Here is a 14,390-nt window from a genome sequence, read left to right as displayed (position 1 = left end):
ATTACAAAGTAAGTGGAACACCTTGAAGAAATGGAGCTATTTCCATGACAGCAGGCTCCATGACATCAGGTTTAACAGATCCCTAATCCTTAAAACAGTACAAAAGGGTAGAATTATTAATATGCTTTCTAATATAAGTTGAGGTTTTATTTAGGATATTAACCAGAGGTTTGCTTGATGGTGCAGAAATAAAAGTAAAGATCATTGCTCTAAGGAAATCAGGACTCCAGGTTGGGATCCCAGATTTGCGGATCTCCACATTCCAAGCCATTTAATGGTCTTTTCTAGTTAGCTTGTGGAAGCCTACAATGGAGGAAAACACTGTTTATACTAGGATAAATCTGATAATATGTTGACAGGATATTAAACAGCAGTTCTCTAAATGTTTGTACTTCTTAATGAAATTAAACCCTCCATATAAAGTGTTTTCATGGTGTTAAATCCTTTCATTTTCTAAAAAAGGTTTTTTAAGAAAAACTAAATTTTAACTACTGCAGTTGCCTCATTTGTTAAGAGACTCATACAATGCCATTTAAATAGTTCCTACCCATCCAACACCGTGAGTGAGAAGACCTGATTCTTGCCCTGGAAGAGTGTCAGTAGCTCTACCTTGTTTGCTGACTCCTTTCCTATACTGTGCCCCTACCTGCGCACTTTTCTTAGTGACCTATGAAGGAAGGTGATTATGTGCAAATGCTACATTATGTGGCTCAGAGACATTGTATATCTCTCGGTAATTTTCGCCAGTTAAGTGAACAAAACCAACAGGTCTAGCCCCAGAGTCATTACCCTGACTTCCTGCTGTGTTCCTTGGAGGCCCTTTCTCTGCTTCAGATCGAGTTAAACTTCATCCTGTTGGAACAAGCACTTCCTAAAATATCCCACTATGGTGCATAGTAACAATTGGGAAGTCATCTTGCTTACCATATTAGAATAATTTGTTTTAGGTAATTAATACTGTATACTTCAGTTGTCGGTTAACTATCTTTTTTCTGTTCATTTATTGATTGAATAAACATTCATTCAGAACCGAGTGTGTATTAGGCACTGGGCTAAGACAGGCTATGGAAATGCATAAGAGGGAGCATCTAATGGGGGAGACAGGCAGGTAAGTACTTACAATACAGTACAGTTGTTGAATCTGAGAGTAGAGGGACACCAAGCTTGGCATGAGTGAGTCAAGAAATATCTGAGGAAGTACAACAATCATTTGCCAAATACTAATTCTTACCCTTTTAAGGATCTGGACTTTGAGACTCTGAGAAAAGCTTAGATTCTTTGCTCTAAAAAAAAAAAAGGCAAAATTTTGCATATTATTTCATGTATCCACCTTGACACCTCATATATCTCAGAGTAAGCATTCCTGGTCTACAGACTTAATATTTTCAGTCCAAATTAACTCTGTAGCATAAATAGCCTACCTTTTTCCCTATTCTAAACCTGCTTTTTTCAGGTCTTTAAGTTAAATACTTTGTAATAATATTCTAGAATCTCACCACATCTTTATGTCTTTCATGTTATAGACTTTAGTTACCACCTCAAGCGTCGAAGCTTTTTTCCTTGCTAGCCCATATGTCACAGTTGTGATTAATTCGTATTTTGTAAAGTTTTAATTGATAATTTTTGTGTCACCTTTAAAAAGAAAGCATTTGGGGACTTCCCTGATGGTCCAGTGATAAGCCTCCGTGCTCCCAGCGCAGGGGGCCAGGGTTCAATCCCTGGTCAGGGAACTAGATCCCATATGCGTGACACAACTAGGAGTTCACATGCTGCAACTAAGAAGTCCACGTGCCGCAACTAAAGATCCTACATGCCGCAACTAAACATGCCGAAACAAAGATTCCCCAGTGCCGCAACTAAGACTGCGTCACAGCCTAAATAAATAAAAAATTTTATAAAAAAGAAAGCACTTTGGGTTTAATTAAATTATTTTCCACCAATAACATAATTTTACTTTTGCCTTATTTCCAATTTTTTTCTGAGGTTTTTCGGTGCAAATTTTACCTTTGACTCGAAGATTCATTTATGACAAATTATGGTTATGTAAATGTGCACTTGAGGTCAGCAATTAACAGTTATTAACTTAATCCTCTTTAAATCTTTAAAATAAGAGTTACATACAGCACATGAACGTTTACCGCGTGCGGCCACTGGTGCTGAGAAGCGCCCGAGAGTTCAGGAATGACCGAGGCTCAGAAGCTTCCGTACTCCGAGGGGTGGCAGCCCTGCGCCCGGCAGGTGCAGTGGGGCTGGGAGGAGGCGGGGGACCCGGGCTCCGGGCTCGGGACTCAGAAGAGGAGCCGAGAATTCCCTCCACTTCCCCACGCCTCGGAGGTCTCCCACTCAGTACCTTATACTGATGTTCTGACCGGTTTGGTGTTTGTCATTAAATGAAGAGGAATTCAGGAAAGGAGGAACAGAGAGGGTCCAGAGTTTCTTTAAGAACCGGCCGAGAGCCTGAACGGAGTGAACGCGGACGCCGGAGCCGGGGCGCCGAGGGCAGCGCGGGCGGGGTTTAAATCTCCCGCCTCCCGCAGCCGGAGCCCGACACCTCCACGCTCTGGTGCGGAGGGGCACCGGCTGCGGGTGCGACTCGGCAGCGGCGCAGGGCTCGCGAGCGGCGGCAGCGGAAACGGGCGCCGGGACTGACCTCCGAGCTGCCGAACGCGACCCGAGGCGGCGGAGGACCGGCGCGTCGCGCTCCGGCGTCGAGGTGAGTGTCTGCGGCCTCCTCTGGCCCCCTCTCTCCGGGCGGAGGAAGGGCCGCGCCCTCCCCGGCGGAGGCTGGGAGGTCAAACCCTTGGTTCCCATGGCTACGCCCCAAGGTGGAGGGGCGGCGGGAGGTGCCCGCCGCGCGCGCACGCGGTCCCTGGGGGCTTCGCTGGCCTTCTTGGTTCCCTTGGGGACCCCGGCCCCTGCTGCCTCTCCTCCCGGACGAGGTCCTGTCCGAGCTCCTCCGGGCTTACCCTGGGCAGAACGGGCCAAGAGTAGTTTTAGGCGTGGCAGCGTCCCCTCGGGCCGAAGGGAGCTTCCACCCACGCTCGCCACGGGTAGCGAGCGAACGAGCGCAGGGGCCTGAGGCTTGTTTGGGTGATTTCTCTCGAAGGTGCGGATCGCTTCCATTAGAAGCAGATGCTCACGGCCTTTAGGTGCTTTCCTGCTGACCTCCTTTTTATGTTGTGCTTATTTTCATGTTATTATTTTGTAGTGGGAATGTCTTCCTTACAAACTAAATGGCTAGCAATGGGTAAAAACAAAACACAAGTAAATGTGCGGTTTAAGACAGAGTGCAGAAGGCGCGAGCTCCCGAGGGTTTCGCGCACAAATCTCGTTGCTTTGCTTGAGCCCTTTATCCCAGCGCCACGCACCGGTCCGGCTCGTGGAAACTGGATCATCTGGTCAGATGCCCAAATGCTGTCAGCTGTCAGATACCTGATGCTCTGAGAAAGATGGAGGATGGAAAAAAATCCATCCTGGCAACTAACCCGCAATGCTGTGGATTTGCCAGTAGAGGGTGTGGGATTATTTTTCATGTAATAGATGATCTTGATGCACAGAGCATGAAAGCAATCATAAACTATGGGTCACTGTGAAATAGCTTATTGGGAAGATAACGTTTATCCATCGTTTGGGTTTTTTTCTAAGTATTTATGTATTGATTTATTTGGTTACGACTCAGGCAACGTACTGTAAGGTGATATTACTTTAATCATCTTCACATCAATATTTATGGAGTAGCCACAGGTGCCCATCCTTTAGTAGGAGTTAATTATACATTTACCGTCCAAATAAACATCCAATGGTATGTATATATTTTTATATGACCAACCTTTTTAGTCGTTTTATATTCGTTGTGTATGCCTAATGTACTCAGTATTCTTTGAAATTTCTGTGTTTATTTAATAGTGCAAAATGATTGTACATCTTGACATTAAAACAATTATGTGCAAGACAGTGTTCTAATTACCAGTAATTAATGTTAGAGTTAGGTGGTTGCTCAGAGATCAGCCAGTCCAAAGTGCAAAAACTGCAAACATAAGACTGGTGGAAAAACTAGGAAGCCATACTTTTATTAGAAATATTTATTATAAAACAAAATTTATACCAATGACTGAACTAGGGCAAAATATCAAAATATTAAATATCAGGTATTAAACAGTATTGTTTTGTTCTACTGTGCTGTCAAACTTTATTTCATTGTGTGGTACATACTATATTAAAATTTTTTTCCCTTTCCTTTATAGTTTACCTTTCTCAGTACTCACTGTGCCTCCTTTAAATTTTTATTCTTTAACAACAACAGATGGGGTGTGTGAAGGACTTTTCAGTATGTCTGTGACTGGAAAGATTTCCTCATGTGAACTGGCTTTTGTTATTTAATAACATCCTTATTCCCTTTTTCCCTTGTTTGTTTTTCATTCATCTGTTAGGTTTTTTCCTTTTTTCTGAAGTCAGACTTTTCAAACTTCTTGCATCCAATATTCACCTTCTATGTAATTATTATTATTATTTTCCTATTGTAGACTCATTTGTAAATAGCACTTTAGGTTTTAAAAGAATTTTTTTGTGTGGATTTAGTTTAGATTAAAAAAAAAAAAACCAAAGCCCAACAACTGAATAACCACAATAAGTACAGTTACAACAGCCAACATTAACAACTGTTCACATTGTGTCATATTTCTTTCAAATATTTTTTAAATAAAGAAATAAAACATTTCCAATAAAGCTAAAGTTGTTTTTGTATCATACCCATTCTCTTCCTGCCCACTATATATTGCTCATTTATATTATTCTTTTTTTTCTTAATCTTGCTAGAAGCATGTAAATTTTAGTAATTTTTTCAAATGAACCAACTGATTTTCTCTATTTGCTTGTTTTCTATTTCACTGATTTCTACTCTTATTTTTATTATTTTGTTTCTTCTACTTTGGGTTTACTGTGCTCTTTTTCTAATTTCTTTTTTTTTTTCTCTCTTTTTTTTTCTATTTTTTTTTCTAATTTCTTAAAATGGAAGTATAAATAATTGATTTTGTACTTTTTTACTTTCATATGTTGATAGGTATTTAAAGCTATAAGTTTTCTTCTAAGCATGCTTTAGCTGCATCCCACAAATGTGGGTGTTTTCATTATCATTTAGTTTAAAATATTTTAAAATTTCTCTGTCACCTGTTATTTATTTAGATGTGTTACGTTACTTCCAAATATTTGGGAATTTCTTTTTTAGATAGATCACTGCTATTGATTTCTAAATTAGTGTTGTTGGTGTCAGAGGACTACTCTGCACTATTTTGAAACCTTTAAATTTATTGAGTTTTTTTGTTTGTTTGTTTTCTGCCTATCCTAAGGTCTGTCTTGGTGAATGTTCCAGTTACTATTGGGGAAAAAAATTGTATTCAGCTGGTGGTGGTGGTGGAGTGGTCTATAAATGTCAGTTAAGTCAGGTTGGTTGAGAGTGTTGTTCAAATCTTTTAAATCTCCACATGTTTTATGTCTCCTTATTCAGTCAGTTACTCTGGGGGAGTGTTAAGTCTCTAATTATGATTGTAGATTTGTCTGTTTCTCCCTTTAGTTCTGTCAATTTTTTTCTCATATTTTGTGGCTCTGTTATTAATCACATACATATTTAAGATTGCTATGTCTTTTTGATAAATTGACCCTTTTGTTATTATGAAATGGTCATCTTACCTCTGAAAATACATTTTACCTGGAATCCTGTTTTGTCTGATATTAATATAAGCTTAATGTTTGTCTCATATCTTTTTTATCCTTTTCCTTTTAACTCATCTGTATTTATGTTTAATGTGTGTTTCTTATAAACTACATATAGTTGGGTTATACTACTTGTTATCTAGTCTTACAGTCTGCCTTTTAACAGTATTTATATCATCCACTTATGTTTTTGTAATTGTTTTCTGTGTTTGAATTAAGCACAAAATATTGGTGTTCTTTTTCTGTTTTCCTACTTACTCTTTGGTCCTCTTTCCTGCCTTCTTTCTAGTAAATTGAGTTTTTAAAAATATATTCTACTTCTTCTCTCTTGACTTTTTAGTTTTGCCTCTTTGTGTTATTTTATTTATTTATTTTTGTGTGTGTGTGGTACGCGGGCCTCTCACTGTTGTGGCCTCTCCCATTGCAGAGCCACAGGCTCCAGACGTGCAGGCTCAGCGGCCATGTCTCATGGGCCCAGCCGCTCCAGGGCATGTGGGATCCTCCCAGACCGGGGCACGAACCCGCGTCCCCTGCATCGGCGGGCAGACTCTCAACCACTGTGCCACCAGGGAGGCCCTGTGTTATTTTTTTTATTGATTGTGCTAGAGATCACAATATGCATCTTGAATTTATAAAGCTTATTTTCAAATATATTCTAGTACTTCATGAACAATGTAAGAGTATTACAGCTTAGACTTCCAATTATCATCTTTTTATCTTTTCTTCTGTTATATATTTTACTTCTACATATGCTTTATATTTTTTATTTTTAAAGAATCAATAATCTTTTAGTGAAATTTAAAGATGCACATGTATATTTTTGAAACTTTCTTTGTGTTTATCAGTATATATTTACCCTTTTTGATTTCTCTCTTGCTTCCTGTAGAACTGAGTTTCTATATACTATCATTTTCCTTCACCCTAAAGAGTATTTAGGATTTTTAGTAGTGTAGGTCTGCGTGGGATAGTCTTACAGATTTTATCTGTCTGAAATTTTATTTTCCTTTCTTTTTTGAAGGCTATTTTTATTGGGTATAGAATTCTTGGCCAACTTTTTTCAGGACTTAAAGATGTAGTTCACTTGTCTTTTGTCCTTTTTTTTTTTTTTTTTTGGTCAAGCAGTTTCCTTCTCTTCCTACTGTTCTGCCAAAGATGAAAGGAGTCATGAGTCCTAGGCAAGACTATTCACTTTCTGGATTTTAGTTCATTAGCTTTTTTTTACATCCTTAGCTCTCTGATTGGCTTTAAGAAAACACATAATTTTGTAGGTTATCGATCAATAGTTTATTCTCATTGTTAGGATGGGAGTTCTCTTAACTTCCTGAAGTAGAAGTGGAATACCAGTACAATACTGATTTAATTAATATTACTTAAAAATCCCTTTATTACTCTTATTTTCCAGATTTTTTTCTGGTTATTCTTATATTTTGTTTGCCCAGTGAACTTTTGACTTGCTTTGTCATTTTAAAAATAATTGTGGGCTTCCCTGGTGGCACAGTGTTTGAGAATCTGCCTGCCAATGCAGAGGACACGGGTTCGAGCCCTGGTTTGGGAAGATCCCACATGCCACGGAGCAACTAGGCCCATGAGCCACAACTACTGAGCCTGTGCGTCTGGAGCCTGTGCTCCGCAACAAGAGAGACCGTGACAGTGAGAGGCCCGCACACTGCGATGAAGAGCGGCCCCCGCTCGCTGCAACTAGAGAAAGCCCTCGCACAGAAATGAAGACCCAACACACCCCAAAGTAAATAAATAAATAAATAAATTTATTTTTAAAAATATGCACAAAAAATAAAAATAATTGCAATTTTTTTTGAAACTTTTTAAAAATTTTCTTTTCTTTCATTTATTTTTGGCTGCATTGGGTCTTCATTGCTGTGCGTGGGCTTTCTCTAGTTCAGCGAGCGAGGGCTACTCTTCATTGTGGTGCGCGGGCTTATCATTTCTGTGGCTTCTCTTGTTGCGGAGCATAGCCTCTAGGTACGTGGGCTTCAGTAGTTGTGGCTCACGAGCCACAGAACAAAGGCTCAGTAGTTGTGGCGCACAGGCTTAGTTGCTCCACGGCATGTGGGATCTTCTGGGACCAGGGCTCGAACCCATGTCTCTTGCATTGGCAGACGGATTCTTAACCACTGCGCCCCCAGGGAAGCCCAATAATTGTAAATTTTAATAATGATTGAGATTATATTGCATGCATAGATTAATTTAGAAACAAATGACTTCTTTACTTTATTGAGTCTTCCTATCCAAAAACAAGGTGTTTCTGTGCTTTTTAAAGTCAACTTTCTATTTTAGTAGTGCTTTTAGTTTTCTTCATATAAGTTATTTGGTATTGAAATTATTCTTAGGAATTTTAATAGGGACAAATTTTTTTCTTGCATTATATTTTCTAACTATTTTTTTGGAAATCAGTAGGAAAACTGCTCAGTTTTATGTACTAATTTTATAACCAGCTACCTTCTTAAAAAATCTTATTGCTTCTAATAACTTCTCAATGCATGGCTTTAAGTGTTCCAGGTATACTGTCACATCATGTGTAAAATTATACTAATCCCCCATTATGTTTTTTAGTCTCATTCTATTGTTTAGCACTTCTAGAACAATGCTAAGTAATAGAAAAATGGTGGCCTTCCTTGGTATTGTTCCTTGCTTTAACGGGAATGCTCTTGTGTTTTATAATTAAGTACTATAGTGCATTTGAGTGTGTGTGTATGTGTGTATGCCCCCTATTAAAGTAGAAGCCATATATTCCTGTTTTATGAAAAATTTCTTCTTAAGATACCAAGAAGGGATGTTAAATTTTATTAAATGCCTTTTTATCATGAAAGATGAAAAATTATCATACTTACCTTGCTTCTTACTAACATTTTAACAGTATGTTCTGGAATTTTTGTCACAGATGATTTTTATCAAATTTTTCTTATTTTTACATTGTGTACATTATGTATTTAAACAGTCATAACAAATAATTTGTTTTGTTTGTTATAATCACATTTAGATTTAACAGAATTAAATGCTCATTGCTAACCCATTTCTCCATTTTATAAATTCTTGATTTTTAAATATATTTTACTTGTATGGATTGTGGCTTCAAATAATTTTTGTTTTGTTGTTTTATTTTAGGAGGGGCTCATGAGTGCTATATTTCTGATTCTTATATATCTAAAAAACCCTTGTCTAGATACTCAACCTTACTCAAATACCATATTTTATTGATTCTAAGATGCACCTGTTCATATTTTCACATCTCTGAAATCTGAACTTTTTACCAATATGTATCTGACGATTGATGATTTGAAAGCACAGTTTACTTTGTAGCCCTTTTTCTTATATAGAGGTACATAGAATAATGGTTCACTTTTCAAATGATGGTATCTTCAATTGATGAAATATGATAATTACAAATTATTCCTTTACCTAAAAATAATTTTTTATCTCTAAGGTTGGCAAAGACCAGAAAATTGGTGACTTGTAGTGAACAAGCACTTTCCTACATTACTGGTACTGGGCATAAAAACTGGTACAATCTCTATGGAGGACAATTTAGCAAAATGAAAACAATTTAAAATGCATAAAGCCTTTGATTCAGCCCTTATACTTCCAGGAATTTATTTTATAGGTATACTTGCATGTATTTTAAATAATATATATATTTACTAATTTTAGCATGGTTTGAAATAATAAAATTCTGGAAGTAATCTAAATATCCATCAATAATAGACCAGTCAAGTAGATTATTGTACATCCATACACATGGAATGTAATATATCCATTAAAATTGTATTTCAGCTATGTAGAAAATTCCATGCTATATTCTTTTTCCCTTAGTACTGTACAGTCTCACTTTTATCCATTCTCTAATGTGGCTGAGGAGATGCCTGAGGCCAGGATAAACTAATTTGTAGGTGGCCCTCTTTCTGTCTGGATGCTAGTAGCATTCTTTCTTTACCCTTAAAATTCAGCAACATTCCCCAGCATGTCTTATTCTTGATCATTCTCTATTAATTTTTCTTGGAACACGGTGAACCCTTTCAATTTTCAGCTTTATATTCTTGAATATTTTGGCTGTTCCATATGTCTGTCTCTCTCTAAGAATATTTCTTACGTTAGCTCTCAATTGTTTATCTTCCAAATCTATACATCATTTTGTTCCATCTAACCACTTTGTTTGAATCTAACCACCTTTATCTTGTAATCTTCATTCTGATTGATTTTCCCAGGCTTGTCATCAATGTTATTCACTTAGTTTTCTGAAGTATCTATTCTACTTGGAATCGTTTCTAATGCAGTTTCAAGTTCTGTGGTATTTTTTTCCTCTTCTTTTTCTTTATATCTTTTGCTTCCTTCAGCTCTTTTTTAAAAAATCTCTTGGGCTTCCCTGGTGGCGCAGTGGTTGAGAGTCCGCCTGCCGATGCAGGGGACACGGGTTCGTGCCCCAGTCCGGGAAGATCCCACATGCCGCGGAGCAGCTGGGCCCATGAGCCATGGCCGCTGAGCCTGCGCGTCCGGAGCCTGTGCTCCGCAACGGGAGAGGCCCGCGTATCGCAAAAAAAAAAAAAAAAAAAAATCTCTTTTATGGAATATTATTCCATTTATCTACAGGCAGAGCAGTTTTTCTTTAAACCTGTTTTGTGAAGCAATTTTTCAAATTTATATATATTTTTCTCTTTCTCACGTTATGGTCCCTCCTTTTCTTATAGTGCTACTTTTTCATGTTATTTATTTTTCATGTTATTTATTGTTGAAAGGGGCAGTTCTATTTTGGCCTACTTTTTGCCCAAGAGTAGTATAAGTAGTTTTATATAACCCTGTACCTTGGAATAACTGCCTTAGAGGCTGAATAGGTAGGTGACTGGGTACATTATCATGATCTCTTCTTTAACTGGCTTCTTGGTGACAGTTTTCATATGCTCTCTTGAAGCAGTTTCCCACAGCATATGTTAATCACTGGTTCCAGAGGCAGGTCAATGCTGATATATCTCTGATTTTTCTAGGGTACTTTTGTCTGCTATACAAGGTTGACTACCAGCTTTTTGTTTCTGTTTCTCTACAGCCATGCCTTGCCCCTTGGCAGGGAAAATTAAAAATATCCTGGACATTGTAGGTTTTAGGGATCCCAGTACATAATACCTCTCACCTTTTTGTTCCCTCTTGAGATTGAAACCAATTCAGATGTAGTCAAAGACCTAGGCAAATGGAGATAAAATATCAGCTTTATTATTGAGAGAACTTAGAGGATGTGTATCATGTCAGTGGTCTTTTAATATTTCTGTCCCCTAGTCCAGACCTGGAAGAGCCCACTCAAGGGAAAGTTTGGGTCTTCATAATAGACACACTTACCTAAGACTTTTGCCTCACACTGATTAGGTCACAAGTGATGAGTAAAAGGTTAAAAAAGGACTAAATTCACTAATTTTATGACTTGATAAATTAGCTCTACCCAGTCAAGAAATGTGGACGAATGGTTAATTCACCCGTCAGGCTTCTTGCTGTAGGGGAGAAAGGGCAAGAGGCTGGGAATATTTATAGAAAATTTCTCCTCAAAGAAACCAGAAGAACTTAAAATGAAGCATTCCCCACCTTAAACATAATGATCTTTTTTTCAGTAGTTTTCTTTGCTATCCTGTGATAATATAGGGAAATAGACACCAAGTAAACTGCCTACCTCTTCCTTAAATCTGACTGCTATGCCTTTAAGAATTCATGTTTTCAAGTTAGTGATTAATTATTCAAGTTGCACTTCAGGACCTAATCTATTTGCCAAAACCGAATCTGCTTCAGACTAGAGGAGATGCATGTGAAATTTGGTCATCCTCTTTGAATCTGATGCAAACTTCATTGTATCTGACATTTACTCACTGCCATCAGTGCTATGAGATGTGGCAATTTTTTCCCCATGGGGGACCTGATTTAATGAATAGAGGGTTTTATTTATTTTTTATATATTATTGAGATATAATTGATGTAGAATATTATATAAGTTACAGGTGTACAACAATTTTTAAAGGTTATACTCCACTTATAGTTATTATAAAACATTGGCTATATTTCCTGTGTTGTACAATATATCCTTGTAGCTCATTTTATAAATAAATATTTTATTTTATAAATACCTCTTAATCTCCTACCCCTATTTTTCCCCTTTCCCCTTCCCTCTTTCCACTGGTAACCACTAGTTCTCTGTATCTGAGTCTGTTTCCTTTTTGTTATATTCACTAGTTTCTTTTATTTTAGATTCTACTTATAAGTGATATCATACAGTATTTGTCTTTCTCTGTCTGACTTATTTCACTTAGCATAATAACCTCCAAGTCCATCCATGTTGTTGCAAATAACAAATTTCATTATTTTTTATGGCTGAGTAGTATTGTTTGTATGTACACCACATTTTCTTTATCCATTCATCTGTTGATAGACACTTAGGTTGCTTCCATATCTTGGCAATTGTAAACAATGATGCTATGAATGTTGGAGGGTACATGTCTCTTTTCAGATAGTGTTTTTCTTTTTTTCTGATATATACCCAGGAGTGAAATTGCTGGGTCATATGGTAGTTCTATTTTTAGTTTTTTAAGAAACGTCCATACTGTTTCTTAAAACAGAGGGAGAGAGACAGAGGGAGATTAGACACATGCACAGAGGAGAAGGTGATGTGAAGACAGAGACAGAGATTGGAGTAATGTTGCTATTAGCCAAGGACTGCCAGCAGCCATTAGAAGATAGAAGAGGGAAGAAAGTATTCTTCCCTAGAGTCTCCCAGAAAGTACAGCCCTGCTAGCACCTTGATTTCAGACTTTCAGCCTCCAGAACTATGAGATAATAAACTTCTATCCTTTTAAGCCACTAAGTTTGTGGTAATTTGTTATAGCAGCCATGGGAAATTAATAAATTGATCATACCACTACATTCTTTTATATTTTCTTATCTCTTTGTGGATTTCTTTTCATTTGTTTCACTGCTCTATGGTTCTGGTGCCAGTACCATTCTGTTTTAATTAGTAAGATTCACATTCAGGCTTATTTTTTCAAGATAATTGTCATTTTGTTAAAGTTGTACATGTCCATGACCTTTAAAAGTCAAATATTAAAGGATTATAATGTTTAAAAGCAGTTCTTCCAATCCTGCTCCAGTTCAATCTCCAGTGTCATGTACCTTCAACCCTTTTGTTTTCTCTGGTATTTTCTAAATCACATGTTTATATGCTACATTTTGATTTATTAATTTAAAACATTATCTACTAAGACTTAGCTCTCCTTCACCACCACAATCTAACCCTATATTACAGTTTTTTATTAAATCAAGTAAGTGTTTATGTTACTGTGAACTAACGAGTATTTTAAAAACTTAGTCAAAAAAATATTACTGAGACTGATGTCAAAGATCATACTGCCTATATTTTCTTCTGAAGTTTTATGGTTTCAGGTCTTATATTTAACTCTTTAAATTTATTTTTGTGTATCATTGAGAAAGTAGTCCAGTTTGATTCTTTTGCACATAACTCCAGTTTTCCTAGCACTATTTATTGATGAGGCTCTCTTTTCCCCAGTCTATATTCTTGCCTCCTTTGTCAGATTAATTGCCCATGTAAGTGTGGGTTCATTTCTGGGCTCTGTGTTCTGTTCTGTTGATCTATGTGTCTGTTTTAGTGCCAATACCACACTGCTTTAATGACTGTAGCTTTGTAGTATAGTTTGAAATTAAGGCACATGATACCTCCAACTTTGTTCTTCTTTCCCAAGATTGTTTTGGCTATGCAGGGTCTTTTGCGTTTACATACAAATTTTAGAATTATTATAGTTCTGTGAAAAATGTCATTGGTATTTTGTTAAGATTGCAATGAATCTGTAGATTTCCTTGAGTAGTATGGTCTTTTTAATAATATTAATTCTTCTAATCCATGAGCATGGTTTATCTTTCCATCTGTTTGGGAAGTCTTTGGTTACTTTCATCAGCATCTTACAGTTTTCTGAGTACCAGATTTTTACCTCCTTAGTCAGATTCATTTCTATGTATTTTATTCTTTTTGATGTGATTATAAATGGGATCATTTTCTTTCTTTTTTTTTGGCTGCATCGGGTCTTAGTTGCGGCAGACAGGATCTTCATTGAGGTGTGTGGGATCTTTCGTTGCAGTGTGCAGGCTTCTCTCTAGTTGTGGCATGAGGGTTTTTTCTCTCACTAATTGTGGTGTACGGGCTCCAGGGTGTATGGGCTCTGTAGTTGTGGCGTGTGGGCTCCAAAGCACATGGGCTCTGTAGTTTGTGGCACACAGGCTCTTTCACTGAGGCATGCTAGCTCAGTACTTTTGGCATGTGGGCTTAGTTGCCCCACGGCATGTGGGATCTTAGTTCCCTGACCAGGGATCGAACCCACGTCCCCTGCATTGGAAAGTGGATTCTTTACCACTGGACCACCAGGGAAGTCCCTAAATGGGATCATTTTCTTAATTTCTCTTTCAGATAGTGCTTTGTTAGTGTATAGAAATGCAACAGATTTCTGTATATTAATTTTGTATCCTGCAACTTTACCAAATTCATTAATGAGTTCTAATAGTTTTGTCATGGTATATTTAGGATTTTCTATATATCATATCATGTTACCTGTAAACAGTGACAGTTTTTCTTCCTCCTTCCCAGGAATGATTTGGATTCCTTTTATTTATCTTTCTTCTCTGATTACTGT

At 37.4% G+C, this 14,390-nt stretch overlaps 1 protein-coding gene across 2 annotated transcripts in view; it reads left to right on the top strand.

Moving 5' to 3' along the window:
* Positions 1–2,214: 2,214 nt before the first annotated feature.
* ICA1L (islet cell autoantigen 1 like) overlaps positions 2,215–14,390 on the top strand; it is a 70,883-nt gene continuing 58,707 nt past the window's right edge. Inside the window, exon 1 of one of the 2 annotated variants that reach the window (XM_059053452.2) lies at positions 2,215–2,713. The gene's annotated coding sequence lies outside the window, so the exon portion shown is untranslated. Of the gene's footprint in view, positions 2,714–2,865; positions 3,107–14,390 lie in introns of those variants that run through there. The other variant, XM_067026590.1, reaches the window with a different exon arrangement.

Source organism: Kogia breviceps, chromosome 2, assembly GCF_026419965.1.
Source record: "Kogia breviceps isolate mKogBre1 chromosome 2, mKogBre1 haplotype 1, whole genome shotgun sequence".
In the NCBI taxonomy this organism is placed as follows: Eukaryota; Metazoa; Chordata; class Mammalia; order Artiodactyla; family Physeteridae; genus Kogia; species Kogia breviceps.
Note: the sequence above shows the minus strand (reverse complement) of the source record. Positions and strands in the feature narration are given on the sequence as shown.